Here is a 16,953-nt window from a genome sequence, read left to right on the forward strand (position 1 = left end):
CACACCTGTAATCCCAGCACTTTGGGAGATGGAGGTGGGTGGATCACAGAAGTTTGAGACCAGCCTGGCCAACGTGGTGAAACCCCATCTCTAATAAAAATACAAAAATTAGCTGCGCGTGGTGGCACAAACCTGTAATCCCAGCTACTTGGGAGGCTGAGGCAGGAGAATTGCTTGAATCCGGGAGGCAGAGGTGGCATTGAGCTGAGATTGCACCACTGCACTCCAGCCTGGGCAACAGAGCAAGACCCCGCCTCAGGAAAAAAAAAAAATTAAAAAATAAATAAAATAAAAAGCTAGAAATGATCAAGCTTAGTGAGAAGGGCATGTTGAAAGCTGAGCTAACCCAAAAGCTAGCCCTCTTGCATCAAACACAGAAGTTATGAATGCAAAGAGAAAGTTCTTGAAGGAAATTGAAAGTACTACTTCAGTGAACACACAAATTTTAAGAAAACAAAACAGTTTTATTGCTGATGTGGAGAAAACTTTTGGTGGTCTGGATAGATCGGAGCAGCCACAACATTCCCTTAAACTAAAGTCTCATCCAGAGCAGGGCTTTAACTCTCAGTTTTATGAAGGCTGAGAGAGGTGAGGAAGCTGCAGAAGAAAAGCCTGAAGCTAGCAGAGGTTGGTTTATGAGGTTGAAAGAAAGAAGTCACCTCCAGAACATAAAGTACAAAGAGAAGCAGCAAGTGCTGGTGGAGAAGCTGCAGCAAGTCGTCTAGAAGATCCAGCTAAGATCATGGATGAAGGTGGCTACACGAAACAACAGTTTTTCTATGTTGATCAGGCATGGTGGCGCACGCCTATAATCCCAGCACTTTGGGAGGTCAAGGCAAGTGGATCGTTTGAGGTCAGGAGTTTGAGACGAGCCTGGCCAACAGGGTGAAACCTCATCTCTACCACACACACACACAAAATTAGCTGGGCGTGGTGGTGAGTACCTATAGTCCCAGCTACTTGGGAGGCTGAGGTGGGAGAATCGCTCGAATCTGGGAGGTGGAGTTTGCAGTGAGCCGAGATCACACCACTGCACTCCAGCCAGGTGACAGAGTGAGACCTGTCTCAAAAACAAAAACAAAACAGCAGCAGATTTTCTATGTAGATGAAACAGCCTTATATTGGAAGAAGATGCCATCTCTGACTCTCATAGCTAAAGAGAAGTCAATGTCTGGTTTTAAAGCTTCAATGGACAGACTGTCTCTCGTGTTATAGGCTAAGACAAGCTGGTGACTTTAAGTTGAAGCCAATGTTCATTTGCTATTTTGAAAATCCCAGGGTCCTTAAGAATTAGGCTTAATCTATTCTGCCCGGGCTGTCTAAATGGAACGACCAAGCCTGGATGACAGCACCTTTGTTTATGCCATGATTTACTGAATATTTAAGGCCTATTGTTGAGATCTACTGCTCAGGAAAAAAAAAAAAAAAAAGATGTCTTTCAAACAATAACTGCTCATTGACAATGCAGCACCTGGTCACCTGAGAGCTCTGATGGAGATGTACAAGATTAGTGCTGTTTTCCTACCTATTAATACAACATCCATTCTGCAGCCCATGGATCAAGGAGTAATTTCAAATTTCAAGTCTTATTATTTAAGAAATTCACTCTGTAAAGCTATAGCTGCCATAGATAGTGATTCCTCTGATGGATCTGGGCAAAGTAAATGGAAAACTTGCTGGAAGGGTGTCACCATTCTAAATGCCATTAAGAACATTTGTGATTCATGGGAGGAGGACAAAACATCCATTTTAACAGGAGTTTGGAAGAAGCTGATTCCTCCTCCCATGGATGACTTTGAGGGGTTCAAGACTCAGTGACTCAGTGGAGGAAGTAACTGCAGATGTGATGGCAACAACAAGAGAACTAGAATTAGAAGTGGAGCCTGCAGATGTGACTGATTTGCTGTAATCTCATGGTAAATGGATGAGGCGTTGCTTCTTATGGATGAGCAGAGAAAGTGGTTTCTTGAGATGGAGCCTGCTCCTAGTGAAGATGCCGTGAACATTGTTGAAATGACAACAAAGGATTTGGAATATTCCGTAAGCTTAGTTGATAAAGCAGTGGCAGGGTTTGAGAGGAGTGACTCTAAATTCGAAAGCGTTCTACTGTGGGTAAAATGCTACCAAACGGCATGGCATACTACAGGGAAATCTTCCATGAAAGGAAGCACCAGTCAATGCAGCAAGCTTCATTGTTGTCTTATTTTATGACATTGCCACAGCCTCTGCAACCTTCAGCAGCCACCACCCTGACCAGTCGGCAGCCATCAAAACTGAGGCAAGACCCTCCACCAGCAAAAGGATTGGAGCCTGCTGGTTGGATTGTTGATTGCATCGTTGGCATTTTTTAGTAGTACAGTGTTTTAAAATTAAGATACGTATTTTTTAGACATAATGCTATCGCACAAATAATAGACGATAGCATAGTGTAAAGACAATTTTTATATGTGCTGAGAAACCAAAATATTTGTGTGACTCGCATTTATTGCATTATTTATTTTATTGCGGTGATCTGGAAAGGAACCTGCAGTATCTCTGAAGTGTGTTTGCGGCACTATTCTTCCATTTTATGGATGAGGAAATCGAGACCCAGATTGAAGTGGTGACTTAGGAGTAGGGGGGGAGTCCTGGAGAAGCCAACCTTCTCTGAATCCCATTCAAGCTCCTTATGACAGAAACAGGGGAGGCCAGGCTGGATAGATGCATTCTTTCTTTTTTTCTCCCCACCCCCACTAAAATAGCAGTAAAATAAGGAGGATTATGTCCACAAGGACCAAAACAATGGAAGAGGAGGCATGGTCATTGTAGAGGAGTTTGCAGTGGCGGCAGGTGCCAAAGGAGAAACCCCGGATTGAAAATGGGAATTGAGTGGAAATCTGAATGCTGCCCCATCTACCTTTCTAGAATCCCTGTAGCAAGTTTTACATCCCCCCAGGCAGGAAGTTACTCTTCTCTAAAGTAGATGGCAGAGACTGCCATTTGGGATTCTTCACAATGACAAGCCTGTTTGAAGCTCCTTCTTCCTATGAGGCTAAAGCCCACTAGGGCCCAAGACTGGCGACGTGCAAAGAGCTTCTAGGCTCAAGTAAAAAATGAGAGCAGATGGCTGAGCACCTGCAGATACCCAGGAAGAGCTTCTGACTTGAAAGACAGAAAACACAACAAACAAAAGAATACGGAAAATAATCAGGAGAAACTGGAAACGACTTCAAACTAATAATTTCCACAAAACGGGTAGAGATGATATTGTATCCATGAAACAAGAACCAGAAAGCTTAAAAACAATCCTAAAAACAAGGGAAATTTCTACACAGTTAAAGATATAAGAACCAAAATTAAAACTTAGTATAAAAAATTAATCCAGAGAAACTTCCAGAAGACAGAGCAAAAAGACCAAAAGATGAAAAATAGCAGCAAAGAGATAAAGTAAAGCAAGAGGGTAAGTCTGGAAAGTTGAAAGCCAACAACTAAAAAGCTAGAAGGAGAGCAAAGGAAATTTCCCAGAACTAAAGCATGATTTTCCAAATCAAAAGGGTTAGCACAGGGAATGAAAAAGATCCAGTGTCAGGTACACCACTGGGAAATTTTAAAATATCCAAGATACAGAAAAGAGGCTATAAATTTGCAGAGAGAAAAGAAGAAAATCAGAAGTCAACAGGCCTCTTAACAACCCTGGAATCTAGTAGATAAGGGACCAATTCCTTCAATACTCTAATTTACATCCTACACTTTTATATTTAGCCAAGCCATCAGTCCAATCAGGTAGCATAAGGTATTTTCAGGCATGCAATAATTGAAATAATCTACTTCTCTTGTTCCCTTACCTAGTGACCTACTGGAGGTAATGATCCAACAAAACAAGGGAGTAACTGGCAGGGTGTGGTGGCTCACTCCTGTAATCACAGCACTTTGGGAGGCTGAGGTGGGCGGATCATGAGGTCAAGAGATCGAGATCATCCTGGCCAACATGGTGAAACCCCATCTCTACTAAAAATACAAAAAAATTAGCTGGGCGTGGTGGTGCATGCCTGTAGTCCCAGCTACTCGGGAGGCTGAGGCAGGAGAATTGCTTGAACCTGGGAGGCGGAGGGTGCAGTGAGCCAAGATCGCGCCTCTGTACTCCAGTCTGGTGACAGAGCACGACTCCATCTCAAACAAACAAACAAACAAATGAAACAAAAAACAAACCAAAAACAAGGGAGTAACCAAGAAAAGAACACATGGAACAAGATATCAGGAAGCAAGGGATCCAAAATATACAAGGCAATGTGAACCCTCAGGATGATGGGGACTAGAAACCAGGATGACATCCACCCAGCATCCAGTCTCAACGGAATCCATGGAAGGAAGGCTGATTCTGAGAAAGAGGTCTCCAGGAATTAGAGGAATATGCGATGTTTGAGATTATGGAAAACATTACCGATGGAGTTGAGGCTGACTTGTTGGGGCATTAGGAAAAATTAGTGGTGGGTGTGTAGAAAATCAGACAAACGAAAAAAAAGGTGGGGAATGAACAACTCTAGTAAAAATGAAGAACTGAAAAAAAAAGTGTCATGGGCATTAAGTTACTGGTTTTCTAGTGAATGACATTTGCACAGTCATAATAAAGTATATCCTAACTACTGATATAACTAACACTGTTTTATAACTATATTGGGGGGATGGTGCAGAGGAAGTGGGGAGATATGGGAGATTGGAGACCTTATTCATCATTTTGGGAACTCGTTCGTAGTGTCTCAAAATGTACATTAATACACAAAGGAATAGGGATAACTCCAGCCCCATGACTTTAACTGACATCTATAGGACTTCCAAGTTTGAGATGGTGAGGGAAAAAACTTCCCACTTATTTTTTCTCTGAAAAATTACCTCAAAATAAGAAAAGTAGCTAAACAGAAACACAAACTCTATCCTTGAAACAGCAGACATGGCAGTCCTGAACCATTAAATGTGAAGCGACTAAGTGGCTGGAAGAATGACAAAAAAGTAGACAAAGAGGAATTCAAATGTCAGCAGAAGAATTTATACACAACAACATTGACCGATGTTAAGTGTACAATGATGAGTTTTGACATCTGTATACAGCAGTGCAACCAGTACCAAAAATGTAATTTTAAATTCTATCCCCAAATCCCCTCACTGCTAGCAATTACTGATCTGCTATCACTATAGGTTTGCCTTTTCTAGAACTTCATATAGGGGTGCATACAGGGAGTTGCCTTTTTTGCCTTAGTAATGCTTTGCAATTCATCTATTTTGCTGCATGTGTCAGCTCATACATATTAATTGCTGAGTAGTATTCCATTTAGTAACTTTTCTTTATTTACCAACTGATGTACATTTGGATCACTTCCAGCGGCTACTCTGAACAAAGCTGCTGTGAAAACTCAGGCACAAATCTTTGTGTAGACATGTTTTCACTACACTTGAGCAAATATTTAAGAATAGAATTTCTGGCCGGGCGCGGTGGCTCAAGCCTGTAATCCCAGCACTTTGGGAGGCCGAGACGGGCGGATCACGAGGTCAGGAGATCAAGACCATCCTGGCTAACATGGTGAAACCCCATCTCTACTAAAAAATACAAAAAAAAAAAACTAGCCGGGCGAGGTGGCAGGCGCCTGTAGTCCCAGCTACTCGGGAGGCTGAGGCAGGAGAATGGTGTAAACTCGGGCGGCGGAGCTTGCAGTGAGCTGAGATCCGGCCACTGCACTCCAGCTTGGGCGACAGAGCGAGACTCCGTCTCAAAAAAAAAAAAAAAAAAAAAAAAAAAGAATAGAATTTCTAAGTCATACGGTAAGTGAATAGTTAAGTTTATAAGTGAATGTTAAACTTCTCTCCTCTCCTCCCTTCCCCTCCCCTCCCTTCCCCTCCCCCATCCCCTCCCCTCCCCTCTCACTTCACCTCCCCTCTCCCTTCCCCTCCCCTCCCCTCTGCTCCTTTCCTTTTCTTTTTCTTCTTTTTTTTCTTTCTTTTTTTTTTTTTTTTTTTTTGAGACAGGGTCTCACTCTGTCCACCCAGGCTGGAGTGCAGTGGTGCAATCACGGCTCATTGCAGCCTAGACCTCCTGGCCTCAAGCGATCCTCCTACCTCAGCCTCCTGAGTAGCTAAGACTACAGGCATGTGCCATCATGCCCAGCTAATTTTTTAACTTTTTTTTGTAGAGACAGGGTCTCCCTATGTTGCCTATGCTGGTCTTGAACTCCTGGGCTCAAGCGATCCTCCTGCCTCAGCCTCCCAAATGCTGAGATTTTAGGCATGAGCCTTGTGCCAGCCTAGGCTAAACTGTTTTCCAAAATGATTGTACAGTTTTCTTCAGCAGTGTATGAGAGTTCAAGTTGTTCCATTCTAATGCTTGGCATTATCAATCTTTTAAATTTTATCCATTTCAGTGTGTATGTAGTGGTATCTCCTTTTGGTTTAAATTTATATTTCCCTAATGACTAATGATGTTCAGCATCTTTTTCATGTGCTTATTTGACATCTGTGGTTTTTTAAATAAAATATTTGCTCAAATCTTCTACACAATTTTAATTGTCTTTTATCATTACTGCGTTGTGAGAATTCTTTTTTTTTTTTTTTTTTTTTTTTGAGACAGTGTCACTTTGTTGCCTAGGCTGGAGTGCAGTGGTGTGATCTTGGCTCACTGCAACCTCTGCCTCCTGGGTTCAAGTGATTCTCCCGCCTCAGCCTCTCAAATAGCTGGGACTACAGGCACGCACCACCACACCCGGCTAATTTTTGTATTTTTAGTAGAGACGGGGTTTCACCATGTTGGCTAGGCTGGTCTCAAACTCCTAACCGCAGGTGATCTGCCCGCCTCAGCCTCCCAAAGTGCTGGGATTACGGGTGTGAGCCACCGCGCCCAGCCATGAGAATTCTTTATATGTTCTGGTACGAGTCATGTATATAGTCTGGTACAAGCCAATGAGACTCGCCTTTTCATTTTCCTAATGGTGCTTTCAAAGAGCAGACATTTTAATTTTTGATGAAGTCCAAATTTGATGTAGTTTTGTATTCTTTTGTAGTTTTTGCTTTTTGTGGCCTATTTTTAAAATATTTGCCTTGCCCGGGATCACTAACATTTTCTTCTGTTTTTCTTTTAAAGAAGATTTATAATTTTTAGCTCTTACATACAGTTTATGATCCACTTCAAGTTAATTTTTGAATTGGTATGACGTAAGGTTAAGATTCATTTTTGTACACGGAGTCAACCAACTATTTCATTATCTTTTATTGAAAAGATTGTCCTTCCCCCCATTTAATTGTCTTGACACCTTTGCTGAAAATCAGTTGACCGTATGTGTAGGTCTATTTCTGAACTTTCTATTCTGTTTTATTGATCTGTATGTCAAAGTTTACTTGAATACCAAACTATCTTGATTACTATTAGCTTCATAGTAAGTTTTGAAACCAGAGAGCATAAGTCTTCCAATTTTGTTCCTCTTCACAATTGTTTTGGCTATTCTATGTGTAATTTTTTTTTTTTTTTTTTTGAGACGGAGTCTCGCTCTGTTGCCCAGGCTGGAGTGCAGTGGCGTAATTTTGGCTCGCTGCAAGCTCCGCCGCCTCCCGGGTTCACGCCATTCTCCTGCCTCAGCCTCCAGAGTAGCTGGAACTACAGGCGCCCGCCACCACACCCGGTTAATTTTTTGTATTTTTAGTAGAGTTGGGGTTTCACCTTGTTAGCCAGGATGGTCTCAATCTCCTGACCTCGTGATCCACCCACCTCGGCCTCCCAAAGTGCTGGGATTACAGGTGTGAGCCACCAAGTCCGGCCTATTCTATGCATAAAAATTTTTAAATTGCTTATTAAATTTCTTTCTTTCTTTTATTAAAATTGAGATGGGGTCTTGCTGCGTTGGCCAGGCTGGTCCCAAACCTCTGGGCTCAAGCAACCTTCCATCTTGGCCTCTTAAAGTTGCTGGGATTACAAGTGTGAGCAACCACACCTGGTCTGCTTACTAAATTTTTTTTTTTTAAGACCTGATATGATTTTGCATACTATTGTATTGAATCTAGAGAATCAATTTTAGGGAGACCTGGCATTTAAAGAATATTGAGTCTTTCAATCCATGAGTGTGATATAACCATTTACACTCACCTTCCTTCATTTCTCTCAGTAATGTTTCATAGTTTTCAGAGTATACCTATTACACATATTTGTTAAATTTATTCCTATTTCATAACTCTGTGTGTGTGTGTGTGTGTGAGAGAGAGAGAGAGAGAGAGAGAGAGAGAGGTTCCTTTATGTTCTGAAAGTTGAGCAAAAGAAAATTGGTTAATTAAGGATTGCTGTTAGCTGAATTCCAGTTAGGTAAGATTTTACCATATTTGGTACTCACAATAATACCTTCAAATTATATCACACCCCATGTTCAAAAACCTTTAATGGGAAAAATCAATTTACAAAGGGACTAATTGGAAACAACTGAACGGGCTGATTAACTAAGCAATGCTCTATTCTTGCAGTGCAGTCATACAAATCACGTTATGCAACAATGATTTTCAGATGGAGTCAGGGTGTCTCACCGGGTCAGGCAGGCGTCACGGCTCCTGCATCTGCCCTGATCCCAGGAGCTCTAGTTTTACCCATTTTGGCTTTTGAGGTCCCTAGTAAAATGTTATTTCAAACAGAGCGCCAATGAAGAAAATTTTTAAAGATCATTATTGAAAAAGAATTTTTAATGACTGAGAAAGATGATAATAGAATTATAAGCAGATTACAAAAGAATGTGTTTTATGTCCCTTTTGGGGGAAAAAAAGAAGAAATATGTGTACAGAAAACAATCAGGGCTGGGCCCAGTGGCTCACACCTGTAATCCCAGCACTTTGGGAGGCCGAGGCGGGTGGATCACGAGGTCAGGAGTTCGAGACCAGCCTGGCCAATATGGTGAAACCTCATCTCTACTAAAAATACAAAAATTAGCTAGGCGTGGTGGTGGGTACCTGTAGTCCCAGCTACTCGGGAGGCTGAGGCAGGAGAATCACTTGAATCTGGGAGGCGGAGGTTGCAGTGAGCCAAGATCGCGCCACTGCACTTCAGCCTGGGTGACAGAGCAAGACTCCGTCTCAAATAAAAAAATAAAAAATAAAAAAAAAAAGGAAGAAAAAGAAAACAATCAGAAGGCTACACATATATCAAAATATTTATAACAATTATTTCTGTGCAATTGGCTTATGGATTATTTCTAGATGTTTGCCCTCATTTGTATTTTTCCAAATATGTATAATGTAGCATGTATTATTATTCTCTAATGAAAACAGAATAAATTAAAATTCCTTAGTATGTTACTCAAACTCTCCATCATCTGACATAAAATGTCTTTCTAGACTTTCTAGACCTGAGTAGCTGAGTAGTTTGCTAAGCCTCAATTCATCAGGGTCACGAGTTCTGGCCTCAAAGAATTACTCACTGTTTCCTGAATACACCCTGTGTTCCCTGGTCCACACCTTTTCAAGGGCTGTGTTCTTAGTCCAGAATTCCCTAATCACGCACTACCACTTCCTATAGGAATTCAACCATTCAAAATATATATAATAAAATAAGTTAAAGCAGTAAACAATATTCAAGTATACTACACAGAGAGTATAGCTTTAACCAGTTAAAGAAAAAAATGCAAAGAGAAAACTGGAAGGAGCGCTGTAAATAATGTATAGTGGTGGCCCCTGCATACTGGGATTATAAGGTTTCTGGTTATTTATCTGGCTTGGTAAATCACTTTACCCTCTGAGTTTTTGATTCCTTGCAGGATTAAATGAGAGAACATGAATGTGCTCTGTAAACTGTAAAAGGATGTTGGAATGTGAGCTGCACGTTTGAAATGTGAGCTGTGTGAAGCTGTCCCCTTTGAGGCTGAGGCTCTGTCACCCCACATTGTCTACGATGCCCCACTCAACCATGGCTGCTGATTTGAATCTTACACCAATTCTGAAAATAGAGCAAAAATCCCTTTGCCTCCTGAAATGTTCACGGTAGACCTGGGATTTCACAAAGGTCTGTGTTCCAGAGGACCTAGGATTTTCATCAAGATTGGATTTGCCTCTGCTGTTCCCAGGACTTGTGGCCTTCATAAGCCATCCAGTCCCCAGGCCAGTAATCCATGGGCTCTGGTACAGCCCAGGGGTGCACTTCAGTCTTATTAAAGATAGAAAACTCTAACTAGCCGGGCGAAGTGGCGGGCGCCTGTGGTCCCAGCTACTCGGGAGGCTGAGGCAGGAGAATGGCGTAAACCCGGGAGGCGGAGCTTGCAGTGAGCTGAGATCCGGCCACTGCACTCCAGCCTGGGCGACAGAGCCAGACTCAGTCTCAAAAAAAAAAAAAAAGAAAACTCTAGGCCAGAGAAACACGTATACTGAAGATGGCTCTGGAGCCCCGGGCAGAGTCACTCACTCCCCACCTCTCTAAGCAAGATGATGCCCAGAACAACCTGTGTGCAAGTCCACCTGCCCATGACCCTCATCAACTGAACAGACTCCAGGAGCACCGAGAGGATGGCCGGCCACCACCTCCCATTCCTCAGAGGGGGCACTGAAGCCACAAGTGGGGAAGCAGCTTACCAAATGCATATGCTAATTAGTGCAGCTAACTGGCACTGGAACCAGAGCCTACCCAAGTGTTGTTCATTTCAGCTGAGATTGCTTTAGGGAAGCAGGGATTCCATTCTGCTTGATACCCTCAGCACCACAGCTGGTCCCCCTGAATCTTTGCTGGACACAACTGTGCATGAGGAGACATCAGCATGTCACTTTCCTTGACACCCAACTACTGCCCCCAGAAGAGATTCTTTCCAGGCTAAGAAAGACCCCACTGCCTATCCAGCAGTGGGGCTCAGTAAGCCATGAAGTGATTTACAAACATTGGCTACCATGGTCTATTACAGGTAGAAGCAACAGTGAAAATCACGACGGTGAGATCAAGCAAAGCAGATGGACTGAAGGACAAGGACGACTCTGCCCAGCAGAGGGAGGGAAAGCCCGGGCTGGACTCCACGTGGCCGGAGCTCCCAGGTTGGTTTTTATTTTATCTTATCTTTTTTGAGACGGAGTTTCGCTCTTGTCGCCCAGGCTGGAGTGCAGTGGCGCGATCTCGGCTCACTGCAACCTCCCCTTCTGGGGTTCAAGCAATTCTCTTGCTTCAGCCTCCTGAGTAGCTGGGATTACAGGGGCCCACCGCCACACCTGGCTAATTTTTGTATTTTTAGTAGAGACAGGATTTCATCATATTAGCCAGGTTGCTCTCGAACTCCTGACCTCAGGTGATCCACCTGCCTTGTTGGGATTACAGGTGTGAGTCACCCCACCTGGCCCCGGGTAGGCTTTTAAAGACAGAAGTCCTTACTTTTGAAGACATCCTTGGACTTCTTTTTTTTGAGAAGGAGTCTTACTCTGTTGCCCAGGCTGGAGTGCAACGGCATAATCTCGGCTCACTGCAACCTTTGCCTCCCAGGTTCAAGTGATTCTCCTGCCTAAGCCTCCTGAATAGCTGGGATTACAGGCACCCACCACCACGCCTGGCTAATTTTTGTATTTTTAGTAGAGACAGGATTTCATCATATTGGCCAGGTTGTTCTTGAACTCCTGACCTCAGGTGATCCGCCTGCCTCGGCCTCCCAAGGTTCTGGGATTACAGGTGTGAGCCACTGCACCCAGCCATCCTTGGACTTTTACATGCTGTTTCAGGATGCTTTAGAACAGTATGAGGCCAAATAAAATAAGTCTGACCATGGTGTCCAGTAGTCTGCCACCTCCAGGATGGACATCCGTCTGACTGATGGCAGCCGAGTCTAGGCTCTTGACACCCAACTACTGAGGCAAAACCTCTGGGGTGTGGGGGAATGATTGCTGCCGACAGAGGGACCCGCTTCATCTGCGTAAGCCTCAGGCTCCTCATTTGCAAGACAAAAACCATAATATCTACCCTGTAGGGCTGTTGGGAGGGTTAAACAAGGTGATGTAGGGGAAACTGTAAAATAATGTACCGAGTGTTAATATACAAATAATAATGTCAATATGTAATATCTTTAAACCACTAAGTTTAGATGATTCTGGGTTTAAGATCCACAACCCGGCCGGGCGCGGTGGCTCACGCCTGTAATCCCAGCACTTTGGGAGGCCGAGGCGGGCGGATCACAAGGTCAGGAGATCGAGACCACGGTGAAACCCCGTCTCTACTAAAAATACAAAAAATTAGCCAGGCGCGGTGGTGGGCGCCTGTAGTCCCAGCTACTCAGGAGGCTGAGGCAGGAGAGTGGCGTGAACTCGGGAGGCGGAGCTTGCAGTGAGCCGAGATCGCGCCACTGCACTCCAGCCTGGGTGACAGAGCGAGACTCTGTCTCAAAAAAAATAAATAAATTAAAAAAAAAAAAAGGCCGGGCACGGTGGCTCAAGCCTGTAATCCCAGCACTTTGGGAGGCCGCGACGGGTGGATCACGAGGTCAGGAGATCGAGACCATCCTGGCTAACACGGTGAAACCCCGTCTCTACTAAAAAATACAAAAAACTAGCCAGGCGAGGTGGCGGCGCCTGTAGTCCCAGCTACTCGGGAGGCTGAGGCAGGAGAATGGCGGGAACCCGGGAGACGGAGCTTGCAGTGAGCTGAGATCCGGCCACAGCACTCCAGCCTGGGCGACAGAGTGAGACTCCGTCTCAAAAAAAAAAAAGATCCACAACCCTGGCTGGGTGCCGTGGCTTAAGCCTATAATCCCAGAGCTTCCGGAGGCCGAGATGGGCGGATCACTTGAGGTCAGGAGTTCAAGACCAGCCTGGCCAACATGGTGAAACCCTGTCTCTACTAAAAGTACAAAAATTAGCCTGGCATGGGGGCGTGTGCCTGTAATCCCAGCTACTCGAGAGGCTGAGGCAGGAGACTCGCTTGAACCCGGGAAGCGGAGTTTGCAATGAACCAAGATCGCGCCACTGCACTCCATCCAGCCTAGGTGACAGAGCCCAGAGACTCCATCTCAAAAAAACAAAAACAAAAACAAAAACAAGACTATTTTGGGGGGATAAGCATTTGTGAGTTCAGAATGAACCACATCCACATTGCAGTCTCCACATATCAGAATTTTCATACAAAGGACACCATGTGGAAGAGAGAGAACGCAGTGTTGCCACCACAGGGCCATGTGTCTCAGAGTAAGTTCTTTCTTCTCTCTCTGGGCCTCAGTTTCTCATCAAGAATATACACGGTTGAACCAGCCTCCTTCCAGCTCCAAAGTTCTCAGATGTTAGCCTCCATGTCAGCCCTGTTTAAAAAGGGCCAACGCAGCAGATGCAGATGGGCTCCTCCGGGGTCCCATTCCGGCATTTCTGGCAGGCAGGAGAGAAAGGAACCTGAAGGCCTGGAATCTTCCACGCCCTGACTCACACCAGCTCAGCTTCTTCACAGTGCCCGGCCTGTGCCCTGCCCTGGGCTCTGCCTGCACGGACGGCTGGCACGGCAGCCAGGCCCTCATGAGCTGGTGCTGTCACATCACAGCCAAGGCCTCTGCCTTGTCCCCAAGCACAGGTGACCCAGTGATGGGACTCTTTGAAGGAGTTGGGGTGGGGGCTCAGTGCAGACATGGGCTGCCTTGGGCTAGAATTGACTTCTCAGATTAAAGTCAGACAGATGGGCTGCTGGTGAGGGCCTCGTGCTGCCTCCTAACACAGCAGGAGGCATCACAGGGCAAGGACGCACGAGAGAGCTCGCTCTCCAGGTAACCAACCCACTCCCGGGATAATCCATTAATCCTTTCACCCACTCAGGAGGGCGGATCCCTCACTCAATCACCTCTTAAAGGCCCCACCTCTTAATACGTTAACAATGGGGATTAAGTTTCAACATGAGTTTCAGAAGGGACAAACGTACAAATCACAGCCACCCAGGTCTGTACTTAGAACCAGATCACCGATAGGAGTAATCACCGAAAAGTCATTCCTCACTGTCCACGGGGGATTGGTCCCAGGACCTTCTGTGGATACCAACATCCAAGGATGCTCAAGTCACCAATAGGAAATGGTGTAGCATTTGCATACAACCTACTCATGTCTTCTGTATACTTTAAATCTTCTCAAGATGACTTAGGATACCTAGTACAATGTAAGCGCTGTGTAAATTGCTGTTATCCTGTATCCATGTCTTTTTGGGTTGTTTGTTCGTTTTGAGATAGAGTCTCCTTCTGTCACCCAGGCAGGATTGCATTGGCTTGATCTCGGCTCACTGCAACCTCTGCCTCCTGGGTTCAAGCGATTCTTGGACCTCACCCCAAACAGCTGGGATTATGGGCACATGCCCCACTTCTGGCTAATTTTTTGTATTTTAAATAGAGATGGGGTTTTGCCATGTTGGCCAGGCTGGTCTCGTGCTATCCTCTTGGCCTCAAGTGATCCGCCCACCTCGGCCTCCCAAAAAGCTGGGATTACAGGCCTGAGCCACCGCGCTCAGCCATTTATATATTTTTTTTAATTGTTAAATTGTGCGGTGGCTCACACCTGCAATCCTAGCCCTTTGGGAGGCTGAGGCAGGTGGATTACCTGAAGTCAGGAGTTTGAGACCAGCATGGCCAACATGGTGAAACCCTGTCTCTACTAAAAATACAAAAAATTAGCCGGGCGTGGTGGTGGGGCACCTGTAATCCCAGCTACTCGGGAGGCTGAGGCAGGAGAATCCCTTGAACCCGGGAGGCAGGGGTTGCACTGAGCCAAGATCGCACCATTGCACTCCAACCTAGGCAACAAGAGCGAAACTCCATCTCAAAAAAAAAAAAGAGAAAAGTTAATAAATTGTTATTTTTTTATTTTCAAACATCTTTTTCAAATGTTTTCCATCTGCAGTTCGTTGAATCCATGGATAAGGAGGGCCACTGCCCTAGGTCCCGGCCCATGCGCACTTTCCAAGGTGCTTCCACACGCATCGTCTCCTTATAGAGTGGGCTCCCCCACCCCGAGGGGACAGTGGGGGAGATGGAGGCTCAGAGAGGTTTCCAGATCCCACCTCAGACATAGTCATCGGGCGGGGTGGCAGCAACTGGCCCGGCCTCTCCCTGAAATGCCATGAACCGTATTTACTGTGCACCTCTAAGGTGCCTGGCATCGTGCTTAACACTGTCTGCAGAGTCATTCGGTCTTTACGGCACCTCCACGGGGCATGGGCTGTTTTACTAAGGAGAAAACCAAGAGACAGAGAAGTTGTGTAACTCAACCATATTCATGAAGCCACTGGGATCTGGAATCATTAATCGGATCCTTCTAAGTCCAGAGTCTGAGCTCTTAGCCCTTCCCCTGCACCTGCTCCCCACCCCCACCTCCACCCCCAGCTTCCTGAAGGAGCAGGGCGGTCTCTCCCAAAGCCAGCATTCCTGTTCTGTGACTTCATCTGTGATTTCATCCTGGGAGTCGGTAGCAGCCCTCTTAGGTTTGCTCTCATGATCTCACCCTTTCTCTCCTAACCACTTGGCACCAACCGGCTCTCCTCTGCATGACCTTGGGCAAGTCCTTTAATCTCGCTGGGTTGGTTCCTGGTGTATGAAGGGAGAAGAGAGGCCCACGATGGCTGCTGACACCTGGCAGGTTGATATCCAGGGCTCCTGTGTGGGTTTGTGGGTCTCCCTGAGACCAAACCCTGTGTGAAGAGCAGGCTCCAGGTTGGCCCTGTGTCAAGCAGGCCCTTGGGAACCCACAGGCCTGTGTTCTAGAAGCATATACAACCCCAGATCCGCACATACCAGCAGAGCATTAATGTCTCCTCACCATGAATGCCAAACGCTTGAGCCGAGAACGCTGGAGGGACCCTGGGATCTTTAGTGGGCCCAGCGTTGCTGCAGAGGAGGCCTGGGGACCCATGGCTCCACCGAGGTATGGTCAAGCCTGGTTCTGACATCACTCAATTCCCTGGCTCTGTGCCCCAGCCACCCAACGGATGACACATTGCCGAGTATGGCAGCTCCCAGGATGGTTCCTGTGGAACAGGGACTCCGAGCAGGGAGTTCTCTGAAGGCAGGAACCACCTAGGGGCCTCGGGTCCTGAAAGGCAAACATCCTCTTTCCCCACCTCCAGGAAGCCCTTTTCAATATTTCTCACACTTGGGAGGCTAAGGCAGGTAGACAGCTTGAACCCAGGAGATCGAGGCTGCAGTGAGCTATAATCACACCACTGCACTCCAGCCTGGGTGCCAGAGTGAGACCTTGTCTCTTTAAAAAAAAAAAAAAATCAGGGGTGGGGGGCATGCAATTTGGACATAGAAACACACAGGAAAATGCCATGTGAAGATAAACACAGATGCAGGGGATGCTTTCTTTTTTCCCCTATGGTTGATGTTTAGTTCAGTTTCTTTGTTTTGGTTTTACTCTGTTTTAGGGATCACCCCTCCCCATACCATCTGACTGAATTTTATTTATTGAATATGTAACATGTTAACAATGTTACAAAAGTTTGTTGAAACTATGCAAAAAAGGTATAGTGAGAGAAATATCCTTCTTTCCCCTTTTCTCTTCTACTCCATTCCTTCCCACCTCTGTAAACTAATTAATTTCATTAGTGTCTAGTTTACCTTTCTTGTGTTTTTGAAAAATAAACAGATTTGTGTATTTCTCTTTCTTACACAAAAAGTAATGTACCACATGTGGATTTTACTTTTTCTACCTACTAACATATTCTGAAAATAATTCCATAACAATTTATAGAGCTCTTATTCCTTTTTCAGCTGCCTTCTTAATTCACTAGGGTTGCTTTAGGGTAATGGAGGCAGAAAGTCAGTGCGAGTTTGCCACCTTTGTAACAACAAAACCCTAATGTTCTTCTTTTCCTAATCATTGTTATTGAAATATTAAGCACTGTCTCTTTCCCTCCTTTCCTTTCCTTTCCTTTCCTTTCCTTTCCTTTCCTTTCCTTTCCTTTCCTTTCCTTTCCTTTCCTTTCCTTTCCCTTCCTTTCCCTTCCTTTCCCTTCCTTTCCCTTCCTTTCCCTTCCTTTCC

At 45.2% G+C, this 16,953-nt stretch overlaps 1 long non-coding RNA gene across 6 annotated transcripts in view; it reads left to right on the forward strand.

Annotated features, from left to right (window-relative positions):
• The window catches only part of LOC106992837 (uncharacterized), a 38,125-nt gene that overhangs the window by 9,852 nt on the left and 11,320 nt on the right, over positions 1–16,953 (forward strand). For 5 of the 6 annotated variants that reach the window (XR_013403060.1, XR_013403062.1, XR_013403061.1 and 2 more), the window contains exon 3: positions 10,881–11,007. This is a non-coding gene — a long non-coding RNA (uncharacterized LOC106992837). Of the gene's footprint in view, positions 1–10,880; positions 11,008–14,814; positions 16,592–16,953 lie in introns of those variants that run through there. The other variant, XR_003721885.2, reaches the window with a different exon arrangement.

The sequence above is a fragment of the Macaca mulatta genome, chromosome 13 (genome assembly GCF_049350105.2).
Source record: "Macaca mulatta isolate MMU2019108-1 chromosome 13, T2T-MMU8v2.0, whole genome shotgun sequence".
Lineage (NCBI taxonomy): Eukaryota > Metazoa > Chordata > Mammalia > Primates > Cercopithecidae > Macaca > Macaca mulatta.